Source organism: Dromiciops gliroides, chromosome 2 (assembly GCF_019393635.1).
Source record: "Dromiciops gliroides isolate mDroGli1 chromosome 2, mDroGli1.pri, whole genome shotgun sequence".
Classification (NCBI taxonomy): domain Eukaryota; kingdom Metazoa; phylum Chordata; class Mammalia; order Microbiotheria; family Microbiotheriidae; genus Dromiciops; species Dromiciops gliroides.
In genome coordinates, this window is record NC_057862.1 from 72944801 (window position 1) to 72963682 (window position 18882).

Sequence of the window (18882 nt, forward strand, 5' to 3'; positions counted from 1 at the left end):
CTATACATTTTACTTTATGCATTTAAAAACATTCTGAGAAGGGGACCATAGACTTCCCAGCCCCACTTCCTAGTCCCCCTCCTCCCCAATCCACTCTTGCCAGAGCTGCCAGGTCTGTCTGTCTGTCACTCAAGAATCTTCAGGGACCCCTTTACCTCCAGAATAAAAGACAAATTCCTTTGCCTGGCACTTAGGAGCTCCAGCCAAACACTGCAGCCTTATTTCACCATACTCCCTTTCACCCATTTTACATGCTACCTTTGGGTTAAATTACCTTCCTCCATACTCATCTCCTGGAACATATACCCTTGGAATCTCCAGCTTCCTTTGAAGCCTGGCCCAAGTGCCGCTTCCTACAGGAAGTCTTCCAGGATTCCCCTAGTCATTAGGACTCTCTCCTTACTCATATTATTTTGTGCTCACTTATCAGTTTACACATTGAGTCCCAGAGAGGCAGAGTCTGTTGGTTTGGGGTTTTTTTTTTGCTTTTTTTAATCTCTGAATCCTCAGGAGCTAGCATGGTGCCTCAAAATGAGCAGTCGCTTTATAGCCTTGCAAAGAAGGGTGGCAACTTCATGCTTTGAGAGAGGAGAAAAGGGCAGAATAGGTGATGAGAAAGGGCTGAAGAAGGGGAGCTGAGGAGGCTCAGCAAGAAGGGCCTCAGTCTCCCATCAGAGGGGAGGCCCTCTGCTGAGGGAATTCAGCTGAGGAGAGAAACACAACTGGAGGCTGGAGGGAGAGGGAGGAGTCCATGAGAGATGAACAAAAGGATTCCTATGCAGTCATGAGATCCCCAGCTAAGGCTAGAAAATGGAGATTTGTGGTGGATCTGGTCCAATGATTTTCCTGATTTTTCTCCAGCAAGGTGATTAAAAAAAATCATTAAGAACAGGGGACGACAAAGGGCGATAAAGCTGTGCATACCCTTTGACCCAGCAATACCACTTTTGGGTCTTTTTCCCAAAGAAATCATGAAAAGGGGAAAGGGACCCACATGTACAAAAATATTTATAGCTGCTCTTTACGTGGTGGCAAAGAATTGGAAGTTGAGGGGGTGCCCATCCATTGGGGAATGGCTGGACAAGTTGTGGTATAGGAATACAATGGAATACTATTGTGCTGTAAGAAACGATGAGCACGAGGAGTTCAGAGAAACCTGGAAGGTCTTACGTGAGCTGATGAGTGAGATGAGCAGAACCAGAAGAACATTGTACACAGTATCATCAACATTGAGTGTTGATCTACTGTGATGGACTATATTCTTCTCACCAATGCAATGGCACAGAAGAGTTCCAGGGAACTCGTGATGGAAGAGGATCTCCAAATCCAGGAAAAAAAAAAAAAAAGAACTGCGGAGTATAGATGCTGAATGAACCATACTATTTCTTTTGTTTTTGATGCTGTTGTTTTTTTTCTATTTTGAGGTTTTCCATCATTGCTCTGATTTTTTTTTCTCTTATAACATGACTAATGCAGAAATAGGATTAATGTTATTATGTGTGTGTGTGTGTATATATATATATATATATATATATATATATATATATATATATATATATATATATATATATAAAACCTATATCAGATTACCTGCTGTCTAGGGGAGGGGGGGAGGGAGGGGAGGGAGGGAGAAAAATCTGAAATTGTAAAGCTTGTATAAACAAAGGTTGAGAACTATCTTTACATGTAACGGAAAAAAAAATAAAATACTTTATTAATTAAAAAAAAAACAGGGGACGAGGTGGGCAGGGATAAGGATAAAGAGTGGGTCATGACATCAGATGGTCAGAACTTCTAATGAACTTTGGGGCTTTATCCATTATCTGGCCATTCTTGCTTAAAAAATGGATGGGGAGTGGAACATCTGTCCCATCTCCCTAACGAGGTTGTAATGTATAATCCCTGACCTCAAGGGGCACATTCATTTTCAAATCAATTAATCAATAAAATCCATTAAGTCCCTACAATATGCAAAGTTTGGGGATAGAAAGACCCAAAAAACCCCCCAAAAAACCCTCAATGCCTACCCTTTAAAAAGCTTATATTCTACTGGATAAAACAACTATACTCTACCTGAAAATAAAAAACACCTAGAAAATGAATACAAAGTCATTGGGATGGGGGAGAAGGGATGCTGGAGGTATCCGGATGGGCTTCTGGTAAAGATGACAGGTGATAGTGATCCTACGTCAGGAAGCTAAGGAAGAGAGCTTTGCAGGCCCAGGGTAGTCTGTGTACCCCCACCCAGTGTCCGCAACCCAGCAGCAGTAACAAACATTGGCGGGGGATGACGACAGCAGAGAACAGTTGGTCCCCAGGACATCACTGACTCCGGGTCGATTGTTTTAGTAATGTTGCAAAACACACACGTGCACTCCACGGTCCTGCTGGCATTTTGCCCACCCTTATAGACAACATTCCCCAACACTGGGCCCAGAGGATCCTGCCTGAAGCTCACAGGGCTGGTGCTTTAAACAAAGAAAGCCCTTTTAGTACAGTGGCACCTTTGAGACCCTTTCCGCAACAGACCTCCTGGGTAAGATCGCTTTCACCCTGTGCTTTATAGTGTTACCAAAGAAACCCCAGGGGTGGGTGCTGGATGGATGTCTACTTGTGGTCAGCAGCTCTGCCCAGCCCCGGGCTCAGGCCCTCTCTGTACTTTCCAAATCCACCAGGGTTAATAATTAGAGAGCTGAGTGGGCAGTTTGATTCCAGGGTTTGAAAGAGGACCCTGCCACGGTCAAGCCTGGCACGCCTCTTGCACTACCTCTTCTATTTAGGTGGGAAAACAAACCGTACTGTCCTGGACAGTGAACTCAGAGCTGGCTCTGCATTTCCCTATCCTAGCAGGGCCCATGACCCTTGAGATCCAGAGACAAACGACCCACCACCCCCATCTCCAGGGAAAGGGAGCAAAGAGGAAAGTTTCTGACATAGATGTAATCTATTAAAAATGTCCAGGGGGGGCAGCTAGGTGGCGCAGTGGATAAAGCACTGGCCTTGGATTCAGGAGGACCTGAGTTCAAATCCAGCCTCAGACACTTGACACTTACTAGCTGTGTGACCCTGGTCAAGTCACTTAGCCCTCATTGCCCTGCAAAAAAAAAAAAAAAAAGTCCAGAGGTAGTGGAGGGAGAGAGGAAATGTTAAAGCAAAACTACAGACAGGAACCTCCCATTAGTGGAGGGAGCCCCACGGCTATTTCAAAGGCACACGTATAAAAAGGTAGGGACAGGTGCTATAGCCAGGGAAGGGGGGTTCCCAAGTAGTTAAATGGTTATGGTCCTTAGTCAAAGGACAAGAGACACTGGCTCTACACAGAAGTGACAAAAGGGACGACGAATCTAGAATGGGACACTAAACTGTTCCAGCCCATCTCTCTTCCCTCTCCTGCATATGACCTCTGCTCCAGCCCAAGATGTCTCCTTATTGTGTTATCATTTCAACCTCCATGTCTCTGCTTATGCTGACCGCCCCTTGCTTCCCTTGCCCAAGGGGTCACACAGCTAGTGAATGAAAAATCTGAGTCAGGACTCGAACCTGTGGCCCTCCTGACTCCAGGTCTAACACTGAAACTTCTTCACCACTACCTGTATTCATGAAGTGAGGAATAGACAAGTTTAAAGAAGAAAATCGGGGTGGAGAAAGCACTTTCCCAGCACAGTATAATGCAGGTTCATTGAGGACCACTCAGATAGTGTCCCACATACTGTAGGTGTTTAATAATTGCTTGTTGAATTGCACTGAATAATAGGAGTTGGTGTTTTCTCTTTCCTACAGATAAATGCCCTTTGGGGTTCTATACACAAAAGAACCAAATGTCATCAATGAAATTCTTTTTTTTTTTTTGGTGCAGGGCAATGAAGGTTAAGTGACTTGACCAGAGTCACACAGCTAGTAAGTGTCAAGTGTCTGAGGCTAGATTTGAACTCAGGTCCTCCTGACTCCAGGACCGGTGCTTTATCCACTGAGCCACCTAGCTGCCCTACCAATGAAGTTCTAATGACCACCTATTGTCCATTATTACCTTAGATAATTTCCTGAATCTACTATCTGAAAGGTGTTGTGTTCACAGAGTCACCTGTCCTTTGTTCTTTTCCTAGAGTCAAGACAAGGTGTGAAATTTTCAAGCCCCTTGAGTAACTGTTCTTTATCACAGAACAAATTCCTACAGGCCATGGAGGGTGGAATGTTTTACCTTTAAAAGATATGTGTGGGGCAGCTAGGTGGCGCAGTAGAAAAAGCACCAGCCCTGGATTCAGGAGGACCTGAGTTCAATTCCGACCTCAGACCCTTGACACTTACTAGCTGTGTGACCTTGGGCAAGTCATTTAACCCTCACTGCCCTGCCCGCCCCCCCAAAAAAAGCTAAAAACCATGAATTTGTCATTTAGTTGTTTTTAGTCATGTCTGACTTTTTGTGACCCCATTTGGTTTTGTTTGTTTTTTTGACAGAAATACTGGAATGGTTTGCCATTTCCCTCTCCAGCTCATTTTACAGATGAGGAAACTGAGGCAAAGAGGGCCAAGTGACTTGCCCAGGGTCAATGAGCTAGTAAGTGTCTGAGGCTGGATTTGAACTCAGGAAGATGAGCCTTCCTGACTCCAGGTCTGGCACTCTATGCACTATGGCGCCACCTAGGGGACCCTAAAATACACAAATACAGTCAGTATTTGTGTTCCATGTCTACTGTATAATTAAGCAGGACCTTTCCCTGATGCAGATCCACAACATGGGAGATTAATAATGCTTTCAGTTGGAGGATAAGGACATTATGCTTAGCCCTTGGAAAAGCTGATGTTCCTGTGTTCTGAACTACAGTTTATTCCATAACAGCGGCTGGGATTCCAGCCCCTAAGCACAGCAACCAGGGAGTGGAATGTACTCCAGAATTTGTGGGTTCCTTCTATGATACCTCCAGAGGAAACATCCTATGAATACAGAGAAAGAAGATTTGGGAAGGTCTCAGTTGTGGTCCTTGTACCCTCCCACTATCACGGACAGTCTTGGCAGAAAAGCACCAGCTCAACTTCACGTGCATTTATTAGGTACCTACTGTATACCCAGGTATAACACTAAGCACTGAGGATGCAAAAACAAAAGTGAACCACCCCCGGACACCTCAAGGAGCTTTCATTCTACTGGACCAACCAAGCAAGTCAAGCTGCCTCTTCGGAAGTCACTGAGGGGTTCTTTCATTCCCTTCTTTCTATTCCTTTCCTTTCCTACCCCAGCCCTGTTTTGCTCTAATCTGTCTCCTTCCTGAATGAGCTTAACTGTAAGCTCTTTGAGGGACAAGGAGCTTTTCTTATTTATCTTTGCATCTCCCAAGGATTCAAAATAAGACTGCACAGAGTGGGAATTGCATAAGAGGCAATGTGTCAGGGGCAGCTAGGTGCCACAGTGGATAAAGCACAGGCCCTGAATTCAGGAGGACCTGAGTTCAAATCTGGCCTCAGATACTTGACACTTACTTAGCTGTGTGACCCTAGGCAAGTCACTTGACCCTCACGGCCCTGCAAAAAAAAAAAAAAAAAGAAAAGAAAGAAAGAAAAAAAAAAGAGGAATGTGTCCAGTGGAAAAACCCCTGGATTTGAAGTCAACAGCCTCATCCAGTGCCCCAGGGCCTGGTACATAATAGATATTTAATGAATGCTTGAATTAATTAATTAATTAATAAGTTTAAAAAAAAAAACCAGCTCTGTTACTTTCTATCTTTGTGACTCTGTTCAAATCACTTAACCTATCAGTGCCTCAGTTTCCTTATCTGTAAAATGAGAGGGTCAGACTACAATACAATAGAATACAATAGAATTGGTCCTTCCACCTCTAAAATCCTATGTCCCTAAGAATCAGTGCCTCACATTCCGGGCCTGCTTCTTGCTTCTCCCTTACTTGCCATCTCTGCCGACTCATTGCTTCCTCCAGGGTTTCCATGCCCATGCGTCTCAGGGGGTGCTCCCTGTTTATCCACTGGCTCTGATGCTGAGTTGTTAATTGCTTCATTGGGACCTTGCTTTTTCTGTGGGCTCTGGCTGAGATGTGTGATTCCACCCAGCTCCTGCCCAAACCAAGCACACAGAAAAAGGGCCAGTGGACAGAACCAAATGCTGAATGTCCTCACGAAGACAGATTCAGAGAAGAACGGGACCTGAGAGGGGATGGCGGAGGACAGGTAAGAGTCCTCCATGTCCTCCCTACTTACGTGAAGCTGAGCAGTTTTCAAGAGCTCAGAGGTCAGCGGGGCCAGAGTCCAGGGTCCCAGATCCCCTGGGAACAGACAGCAATGTCTTCTCATGCAGGGGAAGACGAGGTCCGAATAGCAATGGATGGCACGTCTGGACAAAAGAGAGGAAAGGCCACAGTAAATTAGAGCCTGAGATGAAAGAGACTGAGTCACTGGGCCCTGAGCCAGGGCACACTCCGGGAAAAGAGGTCATTCAAACCTCTTGCTGCAGAATCTCCTGGTGCCAAGTTCTCTCTTTTGGTGGCTTCTAAGCAACACACACACACACAGTCCGTGTGACACATCTCTGCCTGCACCAGCTCAGTGACGGACTCACCCATTCATTCACTGAGCACCTGCCCTGTACCTGCCTGACATTATGGGAGATAGAGAGCGTGTAAGATGTAAACCCTGCCTGCAGAGAACTTATAGTCCAGTTGGGAAGAGATCATTTATATAAAGAGGCAACTGATGCAAGAGTCGCTAAGTAAGCTCTATGGGGCTGGCTGCCCAAAGAGTGCTAGAAACATTGGAGGAAGAAACGATTTTGGATTTTAAGTTTGAAGATCTGGGTTCTAGACCTGGTTCTGTCACTGACTTGGCCTTCTGACCTTGGGCAAAGCCCAGAATCAGAAGGGACATCCTCCTCCCCACCCCACCCCCCCAGGTCTTCTAGTATGACTGATACTCAAACTCCTTCTGGAGAAAAAAAAGTCCTTCTCTGGATTTCTGTGGGCCTCTGTTTTCTCATCTGGAAAATGGGGATTATAATAGGAATGTTGGGCAGATCTAAGGAGAGAATGGATATAAAAGCACTTTGAATGTTATTCAAAGTTAACATCTCCCAGCCAGCTGAACTCTAGACTCCAAACCAAGGGTTAGCTCTGGGCCCACACCACAAGAGCTTCAGCACTCATCAGTTCTAGAATTCTCCCTTAATAAGAATCACAGCCCAGAGCAGGGATCCGAACATCCCAACTAGAGCCAAGAAAAATCCAGCTGAAACATCAACCTGTACAGATACAAGCAGTTCCCTAAGCTCTGGGAGAATCCGGGGGATGGATCTTTGATCCCAGGAGAGAGATGACTCCCACCATTCCCTAAATGCCAGCCGTGGGAACAATTTGTTTTGAAAACACATTAGCCAGGGGCTGACCTCAGCTGGCACCTGCGGGCTAACCAGGCACTCACACAATTCTGGGGCATTCACCTTCACCCAGCTCAGCAGGAGACTCTGTGTACCCAGCAGGGCCCCAGCCACAAGCTCCGGCCTTCACAAGCCTGGCTCCACTCCAGGACTCTGCTCTGGCTCTAATGTTAAAAGGGCTCTGGAAGATGGGGCGAGAGAGAAAGAGAAGAGTAAGGGAGATATGAAGAGATGGGGAGAAAGGTTTAGGGCCAGGGGTGAGGATGGGAGAGGGCTTGACAGGCATCATCAGCTGTGCCTGTTCCTTGCTACCATCAGGGACAATTGGGTTGAATTGCCCAATCAGCAATCCATCAATGCCAGCTTCCCTCCAGGCAATAACATCAGCCTCCCTGGCTGGAAACCAGAAAGTGCCAGATGTCAAAGTTTCCTCTAGATGTGACCTACAGATAAGAAAACCTTAGCCAGAGGCCCCTAATTCCCTTAACTGGTCTCTGGGGTTGGAGGTAAGGAGGGCATGCCAGATTATGGGTCTCCCCACTCTTGAGCTCAGTTTATCATTTTTTAGTCTAATTTTATTTTTGAGGCAATCCAGGTTAAGTGACTTGCCAGGGGTCACACAGCTAGTGTCTGAAGCCACATTTGAACTCAGGACTTCCTGACTCTCCAGGGCCAGTGTGCTATCCAGTACAGCACCACCTACCCATCCCTTCTGACCTGCCTCCAAAATGCAGATCACTTCCCACTTCTCAATGTGTTCTATTGCTCATCATAATTAAAGGCAGCAAAGGTATAAAAAAGAGCTGGACTTAGAGTTAGAAGATGAAGGTTCAAATCCCACTCCAGACAGCAGCTTTGTGACCCTGAACAAATTACTTAATCTCTATGGACATTAGTTTCCTCGTCTGTAAGATGGGGATGGTAATAGCACCTCACTTACAGGTTTTTTTTTTTTAATTCAATTTTATTTTATTTTCAGTTTGGAATTCTCTCCCTCCTACCTCCCCATCACAAGGTTAACAACAATATCAAGTGACATTTCCTCAGCATTTTAAGGTTTGTAGAGCTCTCTTATCAACATGATCTCCCACTGACCATTATAGGCATTATCATCCTATCCATTTTGCAGATGAGAAAACTGAAGTTCAAAGAATCCCGACCATGGCCAAATCACTGAATAACTAGTGTTGGAGCAGAGGTGTCCAAAAAGTGGCCCAATGTAATTGGAAAATGTTGAATGAAAAGAAATAACAATACAACACAGATAATAAGTCAACAAGGGCTGCGGAAATCATTCTGTTTGACACAGCTAGTCTGGGAAGCCAGCCTTGAAGCCAGAAAGACCTGGGTTGTCCCTGGGTTCAAGCCCCAACCCCAACATATCCTGGCTCCACAACCGTGAGCAATTCGTGTAAGCTTCCAGTGCTCTCAGCAATCTCTGAAGCCCCACATGGCAGAGAAGGTACAGACTCGAATTGATGGAGGGGGGGGTGGGTTCCTCATCCAGGGACTTCCCTATGCCACTGAAATCCTAGATCTGGTCCTTAGCCCCTCTGCCTCTCCCTAAGGGGCAAAGGCAGAATTTGAACCCAGAAACCTTTACAGGCCTTAAAATGCCACCGTCACACCCACAGTGACTGCTCCCTCCTTAGCACTCCCGAAGTGTGTGGGGGCAAGTCCCTCTGCACCACTCATGTGGCACTTATCAAAGCCGTGTCCGACCAGCCAAATGTCTGTGTAAATGCCCCATCTCCACAACTAAACTGGTATCTGAGGATCATGGACCTAGAGCTAGAAGGGACCTTAGAAGCCATCTAGTCCTACCTCCCCATCCCCCCCCCAATTTTACACAGAAATTAAGTGACTTGTCCAAGGTAACCAGGAGCAGAAAGTTCCTGGAGGTGATTCTCTGTCCTATCCTAAGTAACCTCCTTATTGACTTGGCCTAAAGAAAAAAAAATGGTAGATGCAATTTAGAAGCCAATGCTTAAGGAAACAGGGCCTGAATTAATGGGAAAGAGGGGCAGCATTCACATAGCATCTACCATAGGCATTTTTCTGAGGCAGTTTTTCAGAGACCTAACTAAGGATAACATGTAAATTCATGAACGATTCCTTTTTTTTCTCCTTCCCATCTCAACTAGATTGTAAGCTTCTTGAAGACAGGAAGGGTCTTTTGCCTCTTTGTGTATCCCCAGTGCTTGGTACAGTACCTGACACACAGTAGGTGCTTAATAAATGTTTATTGATTTTTCGATTCAATAAATATTTATCAAGTGCCTACTGTGTGTTCGGCATCGTACCAGGCACTAGGAGATTTTAAAAGTATTTGTTTAGTCATTTTCAGTCGTGTCTGACTCTTTGTGACCCCTTTTGGGGTTTTCTTTGGGCAAAAGATACTGGAGTGGTTTGCCATTTTCTTCACTAGCTTATAATAATCACTCCTACTGTCCCAGTGCTAGTATTATGTAAACAAAAAGTATAATTTGAATCATTCACAATAGTGTATTTTTTAAAACATGGTCAAGCAAAGTGGGGCAGGGGGAGGTGATTATTGACCAAGGGGATGGGACAAGGAGGCTTCCTGGAAGAGACAGTATTCAACTGAGACATCAAAGAATGGACAGGTAGGTGGTACAGTGGATAGAATGCCAGGCATGGAGTCAGGAAGACCCAAGTTCAAATCTGATCTCAGAAACTCACTTGCAGCGTGACCCTAGGCAAGTCATTTAACCTCGCACAAGCAGTTTCCTCATTTGGTAAAATGTGGCAAACCTCTCCAGTACTTTTTGCCAAGAAAACCCCAAAAGGGGTCACAAAGAGTCAGACATGACTGAAAATGACTAAACAACAACAAAGGATGTGTCTTGTACAGGGATTAGGCAAGCAGTCTACTTTGACCAATGTACAGATTTGGTGGAGGAGAAAAACATGAGATAAGGAAAATTAAATCTAAACTATGCCTTGAATGACAAAGGAACTGCTACCGTATTCGATAGATAACAGCCACTCAAGAGTTTTGAGAAGAGGAGTAACGTAATCCAATCTGTTCATAAAGAAGCAGTGTCTAGCAGTGTTATGCAGAATGGGGCAGCAGGAGAGTGAGAAGACTTGTAAAGAGATTATTGCAACAGCCTAGGCAGTCAGTAATAAGCAAGCTAGAATAAGGGTGGGGGTGGGGGTGGTGGTAGCCATGGAGAGGAAGGGGCCAATGGGAAGGAAATTGCCCAGGTAGAATCAATGAGACTTGGTAAGTTACTTGATATGAGCAATGAGGGAGAAGGAAGGAAGGGTCATAGATGTCATCACCGTTTCAAATATGAGAACGGGGTGAATGATGGTGCCCCTAGCACAAAAAGAGGAAGTCAAAAGGAAGAACAGGGTAGAACCAAAAAAAAAAGTATCTTTTGTTTGGGATATGTAAAGTTTGAGGAACCAATAAGTCATTTAAGTGGACAGTTGGAGGTACAAGTTGGGAGGTCAGGAGCTTGAGATGGAGAGATATGGGAGCCAACTACATGAAGGATAAAGCGGAGGGAGCAGTGCATGTCAAGGTCAAAGGTATAGACAGGTGTTCTTAAGCTTTTTCGTTTGTTGTTTGCTTGTTTGTTTTTTCGGGGCAATAAGGGTTAAGTGACTTGCCCAGGGTCACACAGCTAGTGTCAAGTGTCTGAGTCTGGATTTGAGCTCAGGTCCTCCTGAATCCAGGACTAGTGCTTTATCCACTGTGCCATTTAGCTGCCCTCTTAAGCCTTTTTGAGTCATGGACTAACCTTTGGAAGTCTGGTGAAACCTATAGATGCCTTCTTAGAATCATGTTTCAAAATCCATATAAATAAAAGACAAAGGATTAAAAGGAAACCAATTATTTTAAATTACAGTTATCAAAATATTTTTGAAGAAACAAGTCTGTGGACCCTACTTAAGAACTACTAAAGAAAGAAAAGCACAAAGGTTGATGGCAGAACTTTGAGGAATCACCTTCCTTGGGGTGTCAAGAAGAGAACAAGGAGTTACTGAAAGGAAATTCAGGAGAGGTAGGAAGAGAATAAGGAAAAATCAGTAGCCAGTAGGAAAGAATGGCCAATATAGCATTGAATACTACTGGGAGGTTGAGGAGAATAAGGACTGAGAAAAGGTCACTCAATTAGGCAATTAAGTCATGGGCAATCTTTGAGATTAAAGATTCAATACAAAATATTTGGGGCAAAAGCTAGAGGGTTCGAAAAACAATGGGTAATAAGGAAGTGGACCCAATAGGAATAAACGTTTTCAAGAAGTTATTAAAGGTAAGTAGGCTGAGGAGTAAAAAGATCAAAAGAAGGCTGTGAATGCCTATAGCACTTATCAATCAAGTTGTATTAGGGACTGTGAGGGAAGCTAGAAGAAAAAAAAAATGTTTCCTAAAACGGTGGTTTCTGACTGGGTTGCTGTTGTCATTCAGTCATTTCAGTTGTGTCCAACTCTTCATGCCCCCATCTGGGATTTTTTTGGCAAAAATACTGGGAAGGTTTACCATTTCCTTCTCTAGCTCATTTTACAGATGCGGAAAACCCCAGGAGTTTTCCCCTGAGATCAAGGCCGGACAGACATATCCAAAAGAGATAAGCAGCACGGATGGAACAGAGCAAATTCCAAGACCACCACCCTACATTCCAGCCCTCCTCACCACCTGGATGAGGTAATCCTGTTAGGTGTGGCTGCACCAGGAGAAGACACAGAAACCAACCACCAGCAGACTGCTCTGACCCACCAGGATGGAGTTAACGCCCATGACCCATCATCAAATTACCCCAGCCCACCACCGGATGACCTCCAACCCATTGCCCAATAAGGGACATTTTCTTAGCCCTATGAAAGGGCTCTCCCCAAGCTAGTTGGGGAGGAAAGCGTTTTTTAAACCTTCCTCCCAGCCAGTTTCTCTTGTACCCCAATAAACCTGTTCTTTTATTCCTAAATAGGACTTGCGTGATAGTGTAATTCTTTACAAAGGACTCCTAAGGACCCAGGTGCTTTCTCCCCATATCATTATTGTTCCATCAGAAATAGAGATGCAGAGCAAAGGCAGAACCAAGGGAACATCATATACAATGACTGAAAAATATGCTAAAAGACAATTGAACTCAGATGAAGGACATTCGATAATTAGTTCTAGTAGCAGTCAGGTGGCACAGTGAACAGAGTGCTAAGCCTGGAGTCAGGAAGACCTGAGTTCAAATCTGGCCTCAGACCCAGGGCAAGTCATTCAACCCTATTTGCCTCAGTTTCCTCACCTGTAAAATGAGCTAGAGAAGGGAATGGCAAACCACCCCAGTATCTTTGCCAAGAAAACCCCAAATGGGGTCACAAAGAGTAGGACAGGACTAAAATGATGAACAACAAAAATATTAGTTCTGAAAGACAAATGATGAAACACACTTCCTTCTACCCACTTGCTGGACTGGGGGATGGAAAACAATGGATACTGATTGTTTTTACTAGGATTTGTATGCCATAGGCCTGGGAAAATGTGGGGAATATGTAATAGGAAATGACTGTAAAGAAAAACAAATGTTAGCAAAGCTTCAAATTAAACAAAATTTAAATTTAAATGAGAATACCTGTGGACCAAATTTAACCCAAGGTCATAGAAGAATGTCTAGGTTTGGTGCCCCAGGGTCTCTAGGCTATATCTCTAGGGACCAGGAATGTGTGTAGACTGAGAACTTGGCTAAATTTGTAGTTAAATGAGGATAATTTAGTAAGTGATTGAACCATCCAAAATACACTGGCTAGACCTTTCTGCATACTTTTTGTTATGGGCTCAGAGCACCCCAGAAGTTCTCTGGGGTACATCAAGGAACCTTCTCCTTGAGAAGCTAAACCAGAGGCAGCTAGATGGCGCAGTGGCCCTGGAGTCAGGAGTACCTGAGTTCAAATCCTGCCTCAGACACTTAACACTTACTAGCTGTGTGACCCTGGGCAAGTCACTTAACCCCAATTGCCACACTAAAAAAAAAAGAGAGAGAGAGAGAAGCTAAACCAAAGGAGAGACACACCTAAAAAGATAAGTGGAACCAGATCAGACCGAGGTAGCTTCCTCCACCCTTCATTCCAGTCTCCCTCACCCCTGGGGAGGTAAAATTAGGTGTGGCTGCTGCCTTTGTGTCCTGAGGAGACAACGCCTGGCTGGCCACCCCTCACCCAACTCCTCCAGCCACCACCAGTGGGGGATGGTCCTGTCCTCCCTCACTAAGGGAACTTTCCACAGTCAGATGGTCACCCCCATCAGTCCTCTATAAAAGTACCTGCCTGTCTCCTGCTTGAGGAGATTGGTATCTCAGAGCCACACTCTGTGCTATGCCTTTCTCCCCATGAGAAGAAGTCCAAGGATTTCTCTCTTGGTTTCCCTTCCCTTCCCCTGCCCTAAATAAACTACCATCTTATTCTAATTGCTTTTGTGTGCAAGAGGGTGTAATTCTTTAAAGAGGAATTCCTAAGGACCCCAAACCCCCTACCCTATTTTCCCCATGACGTTTTGATGACTTTCAACACTGTAGAGTTCACTATGAGTTCAGAGAGAAGGACTGGTTGTGAATCTGAGGTGTCTGGGAAGGCTCCATGAAAAAGGGGCAGGGGAGGAGAAAGAGGAGACTTGTCTCTGGACTGTGAAAGAAGTACAAGATCTGGCTAGGGAGAGGAGGGGCTTCTGGGCTAGGGGGAGTTAAGAGCAAACTTGCAATGCAGGAATGTGGAAGACTGACACTGGGGCAGTGAAGAGCTCAGTTGGCCTGGCCTGTGTTTGGGTAACAAAGCACTGGAGTATGGCTTTGGGTCCTAATTGTAGAAGACCCTTAAGAACATTAAATAACATTGATTGCTTGCTCAAAAAACAAAGGAATTTGGGGCGGCTAGGTGGCACAGTGGATAAAGCACCAGCCCTGGATTCAGGAGTACCTGAGTTCAAATCTGGCCTCAGACACTTGACACTTACCAGCTGTGTAACCCTGGGCAAATCACTTAACCCCATTGCCCCACAAAACAAAACAAAAACAAAAAAACCCCAAAGGAATTTGTTGTCAAACAGGGATTACTGAATGCAGCTGAAGAGCCTATATTAGACAACAGAAGAGACTGGGAACAAGGCATAAGTCCAGTATCACACAAGGTGGCACAACTGTGTCAGTACTGGCCCAATCAAATCAACAGTATTTATTGAGCACCTACTGTGTACCAGGCACACAGCACTAAGCACTAGGGATACCAAAACAAAACAAAACAAAAAAATTGGTTCTGCCCTCAAGAAGCTCATATTCTAATGGGGAAAATAACACGCAAATAACCATGCACAAACAAGTTCCATATAGGATAAATTAGGGATAGATAGTCTAAGGAGGAAGACACTGGCATTTGATTTTTAACTGAGACTTGAAAGAAGGCAAGAAGTCAGTAAATAGATGAAAAGGAAGAGAATTCCAAACATGAGGGGGCAGCCAGAGGCAATGGCACAATCAGGGGGATGAAATGTCTTATGGGAGGGACAGCCAGAAGGTCAAAGGCAATGGATCAAAGAGTGCATGAAGGTGAGTAAAGTGTAAGAAGACTGAAACAAAGGTCTGGAGGGACCAAGTCATTAAAAGCTTTAAAAATGGATGATTTTATATTTGATCTTGGAAGTATTAGAGCCAGTGGAGTTTATTGAATGGGAAGGAAGGAGGGAAGATGGGAAAAAAGGAAGGGCTTGGGAGACATGGTCAGACCTGAGTTTTAGGAAGGTTAATAGTGTTTCATAGAGGAAGTACACTACAGTAGTACTTTCTACTGTAGTGTACATTGACATTGGAGTCAGAAGAACTGGGTTCAAATCCCACTTTTGACACTACCCTTGTGCCTTAGGCAAACCACAACCCCCATGGGCGTCATTTGTAAAATGAGGGGTGTTGATCTAGACAATCTTTAAGGTCCATGTAAGTTCCAAATAAGGACATTGGCTTCCCTTGGATCCCCATCAGTGCTCAACCGATTTTTGTTAAATGAGTGATTTTTTAAAAATCTATAAATGAGCAGTTCCATTTTGTTCTACGTTTCCAGATTCCTTGCTGGAGGACCAGGTGGAAAGGAAGCCTAGCATCTCCTATCCAGAACAAGAGGGCTTCCCTGCTAGGTTCAAGAAAAAAGTATGTTGTCCTTCACCAGACACTAAACGAAAAGGATGGCAGAGCTCAAGATAAGCCTTGGGTGAACGCCTGGCTGGGTGGGTATTTGTGGGAAGATGAGGAGAGGAGAGGGAGCCGGTGATGCCTGAAATTCCGCAGTTAGAGATTCACTCTTTGGGGTTAAGGTAGCACTTCCCAGCACAGTCCTACACAGTCCTAGCAGCTTCCAAGCGCCTCAGCCAATCCCTCACCGAGTTTGCTAAGGGATGACTCCGCCTTTCCTTGCCCTCCAGATCTGACCTCGATACATTCTCGAGATCCAGTTGCAAGAGCCTAACTCCTCCTCCCCTCCGCCAGGAAAAGAGCACACATCAAACGAAAACTTTTCGTAGATACAGTTGGGGAATGGGGAGGGAACCTAAGGAAGGGTCAAAAGGTCAAATACTTCCCCCTACCCCCGCCCCTGACCGGGATGTGTTGGGCTCTCTCCTTCCACCCCCTCCTGCAGGCCTCCTCTTGTCCCTTCTTGAAGGACAATCCACAAAGTCGTGCCCCCCACAAAGGCAATGCTCTCACTTGAGGGCCCCTCGAGGCTGGTGGGCCTGGTTCCTAAGCCTCCCCAAGCCTAGGAGACTGTGGACGAGTAATCTGCCTGACACCTGCTGCAGCCTTCTAGGGGCAGGGGCATCCCATCCCCACCCCGGGGTGCGCAGAGACTTCTGCTGCCCAGCCACCCTTCCTTTCCCCTGCTTTCGGAGTTGGAAAAAAGGAGTGACCTTTCGGAAGCCACCGGAGAAGGAAGCTGTGTCCACAAGGATGGGGGGCGGGGATGGAGGATGGGAGGGGGGTAGTCCCTCTGGCTTGCTGGCGCCAGGACTCGGAGGTCGTGTGGCCGCTCTGATCTCCGGCTGCGGGACCGCCAAGCTTTGTCCTTTCACCCCCCTCTCCCGCCTTGGGCCCCACCAAGCTCAGGGGGCCAGGGGAGAAACCGGGCAGCAAGGGCTCTCACCCAGACCCGGGAGAAGAGACGCGCCACCAGGCCGGCTAATGCGCAGCAGCGGCGGTGACGGTGGCAAATTGGGGCTCACCCCCCACCCCCGGGTGATGGCAGGAGCCGACCTGAGCCGGGCGCGGGAGGCTGCCGGAGCTGGGGGCTGGCCGGGCGGGGAGATGGGGGCCTACAGAACTGGGGTGGGGGAGGCGTCGTCAGGGAGAGTGAAATTTACCTGGGTCACGTGGCCATTGACAATCTCTTGGAACGCTTAGCAGCTCCGGTCCCAGCAGAGCTCGCTTCTCTGGGTTCTCTCGGCGTCGTGGCGTCACAATGGGTCGCGTCGGAGGACCCGCCCCTCCTCCTGTTCCATTAAGAGATGGGCGGGAAGGGGGTGATCTCCAGGGCAGGATGGACCAGGCCGTGGGGCTCGTCCGTAGTAGGAAAAGGGATCAGTCCCCAGGTGTGGCGGGCGAGCCAAAGCGCACAGCCTCCGCATCCCTACGAGCCACGTGGGTCTCGCCTCCTAGCCAGTCTTAGGAGAGGCTGGCGGCTTAGTGCCCCTCAGTTCAAACCCCTTTCCCCCTCTCCCCCAGGACCTAGCAAAATTATCTCCTTACAGCTCTGGCTGGTTGACCCGTAGTCGCCTGACCCCGCTGTCGGATGTGTGCTTGAGGGTGCAGTCGTCGCTTGCACCCTAGTCCATGGTGATCCACTTCCAGGTGCCACAAAGGCTGTCCTTACCAGGCCCCATTGACACCTCTAAAGCCTTGAAAGCTCCTACATAGCTGGGAAGCTTTGAGAGGGGGCCCAGTAACAGACTATGTGCTCACAGGACCAGCCTATGGGAAGCGCTAATTGCATCACCTCAGTGCCTTGGCTTCATTACCTACCTGGTGATCAAATTTGTGGCGTTGAGTTTTCTACCTGGTCCTCAAAGGACATAACCTATCGTTTTAAAAGTAGAAGGGGAGGGATGAAATCATTTTCCTCATCGGTAAAAATGGAAGGAGGAGCAAACTAGATAACCTTTTACATGCCTCACATTTCTAAATCTGTGATCCTATGAACCTTGATGTAAAACTGCTCGCACATGCGCACTCTTGCTGTCCCAGAAATTAACTCTGACTGACTGGAAGGACAAAGGTTAGCTGAAGCTTAAGTACTTTGGCCACGTGTTGAGAAGAAGACAGAACTCATTGGAAAAGACCTTGACTTTGGGAAAGTTTGAAGGAAAAAGGAAAAGGGGAAGGGAGAGGATGAGATGGATAGATAGTGCCATCAAAAAAATGAACATGAACATGGACAGACTTCAAGAGATAGTGGAAGATAGAAGCTGTGGTCTATGGAGTCACTAAGAGTTGGACATAACTGAACAATAAGAACCACAAACCTAGATAGATTGGAAGGGGGAGAGAGAGACAGACAGACAGACAGACAGAATAATAGAAAGGAAGAAAGAAAAATCATCAGCCTATTAGGTTGTAAACTCAAAACTCAAGGCTTTCTGGGGAGAGTGACACGTATAATACAATATATTCTTGGCACAGGTGTGCACTGAAAAAGGCCTTCTTTATCATTATCCCCTTTACTAGGTTTGTCTTCCCCAGCATCCATTAAGGAGGCATAGGAAAGAACAGATTGTTGTTGTTTAGTTATGTTTTGCTTACTCTTCACTACCCCATTTGGGTTTTTTCCTTTTCTTTTTGTTTGTTTAGGTTTGGGTTTTTTGTGGGGCAATGGGGCTTAAGTGACTTGCCCAGGGTCACACAGCTAATAAGTGTCAAGTGTCTGAGACAGGATTTGAACTCAGGTACTCCTGAATCCAGGGCCAGTGCTTTATCTACTGCGCCACCTAGCCGCCTCCATTTGGTATTTTCTTGGCAAAGATACTAGATTGGTTTGCCATTTCCTTCTCCAGCTCATTTTACAGATGAGGAAACTGAGGTAAACAGGGATAAGTGTGGCCCTTGCCCAGGGTCACACAGCTATTAAGTGTCTGAGGTTGGATTTGAACTCAGAGAGATGAATCTTTCTGACTCCAGGCCTGGCCCTCTTTCTACGCACCACCTAGCTGTCCAGGAACAGTCTGGACAGCCTTAAAAAGTCAACCTAGCGGGGCAACTAGGTGGCACAGTCTATAAAACACCAGCCCTGGATTCAGGAGTACCTGAGTTCAAATCTGGCCTCAGACACTTGTGTGACCTTGGGCAAGTCACTTAACCCCCATTGGCCCACAAAAAAAAAAAAGAAAGAAAGAAAGAAGTCAACCTAGGTTTAACATTTTGACATGAGCACTTCAGAAAAGTGGATGAACTACACATAGTAAGTGGAGAGTTGACTGGTTCTATTCAGATGAAAGTGTTGAATGACAGGAGTTTG

The 18882-nt window shown here is 46.0% G+C and overlaps 1 protein-coding gene across 2 annotated transcripts in view; it reads right to left on the reverse strand.

Annotated features, from left to right (window-relative positions):
- OGDHL (oxoglutarate dehydrogenase L) overlaps positions 1-16932 on the reverse strand; it is a 71938-nt gene extending 55006 nt beyond the window's left edge. Inside the window, exons 1-2 of one of the 2 annotated variants that reach the window (XM_043988088.1) lie at positions 16736-16932; positions 6207-6339 (exon numbers count right to left, since the gene is read on the reverse strand). The gene's annotated coding sequence lies outside the window, so the exon portion shown is untranslated. Of the gene's footprint in view, positions 1-6206; positions 6340-16285; positions 16429-16735 lie in introns of those variants that run through there. The other variant, XM_043988089.1, reaches the window with a different exon arrangement.
- Between the last annotated feature and the right edge of the window lie 1950 nt (positions 16933-18882).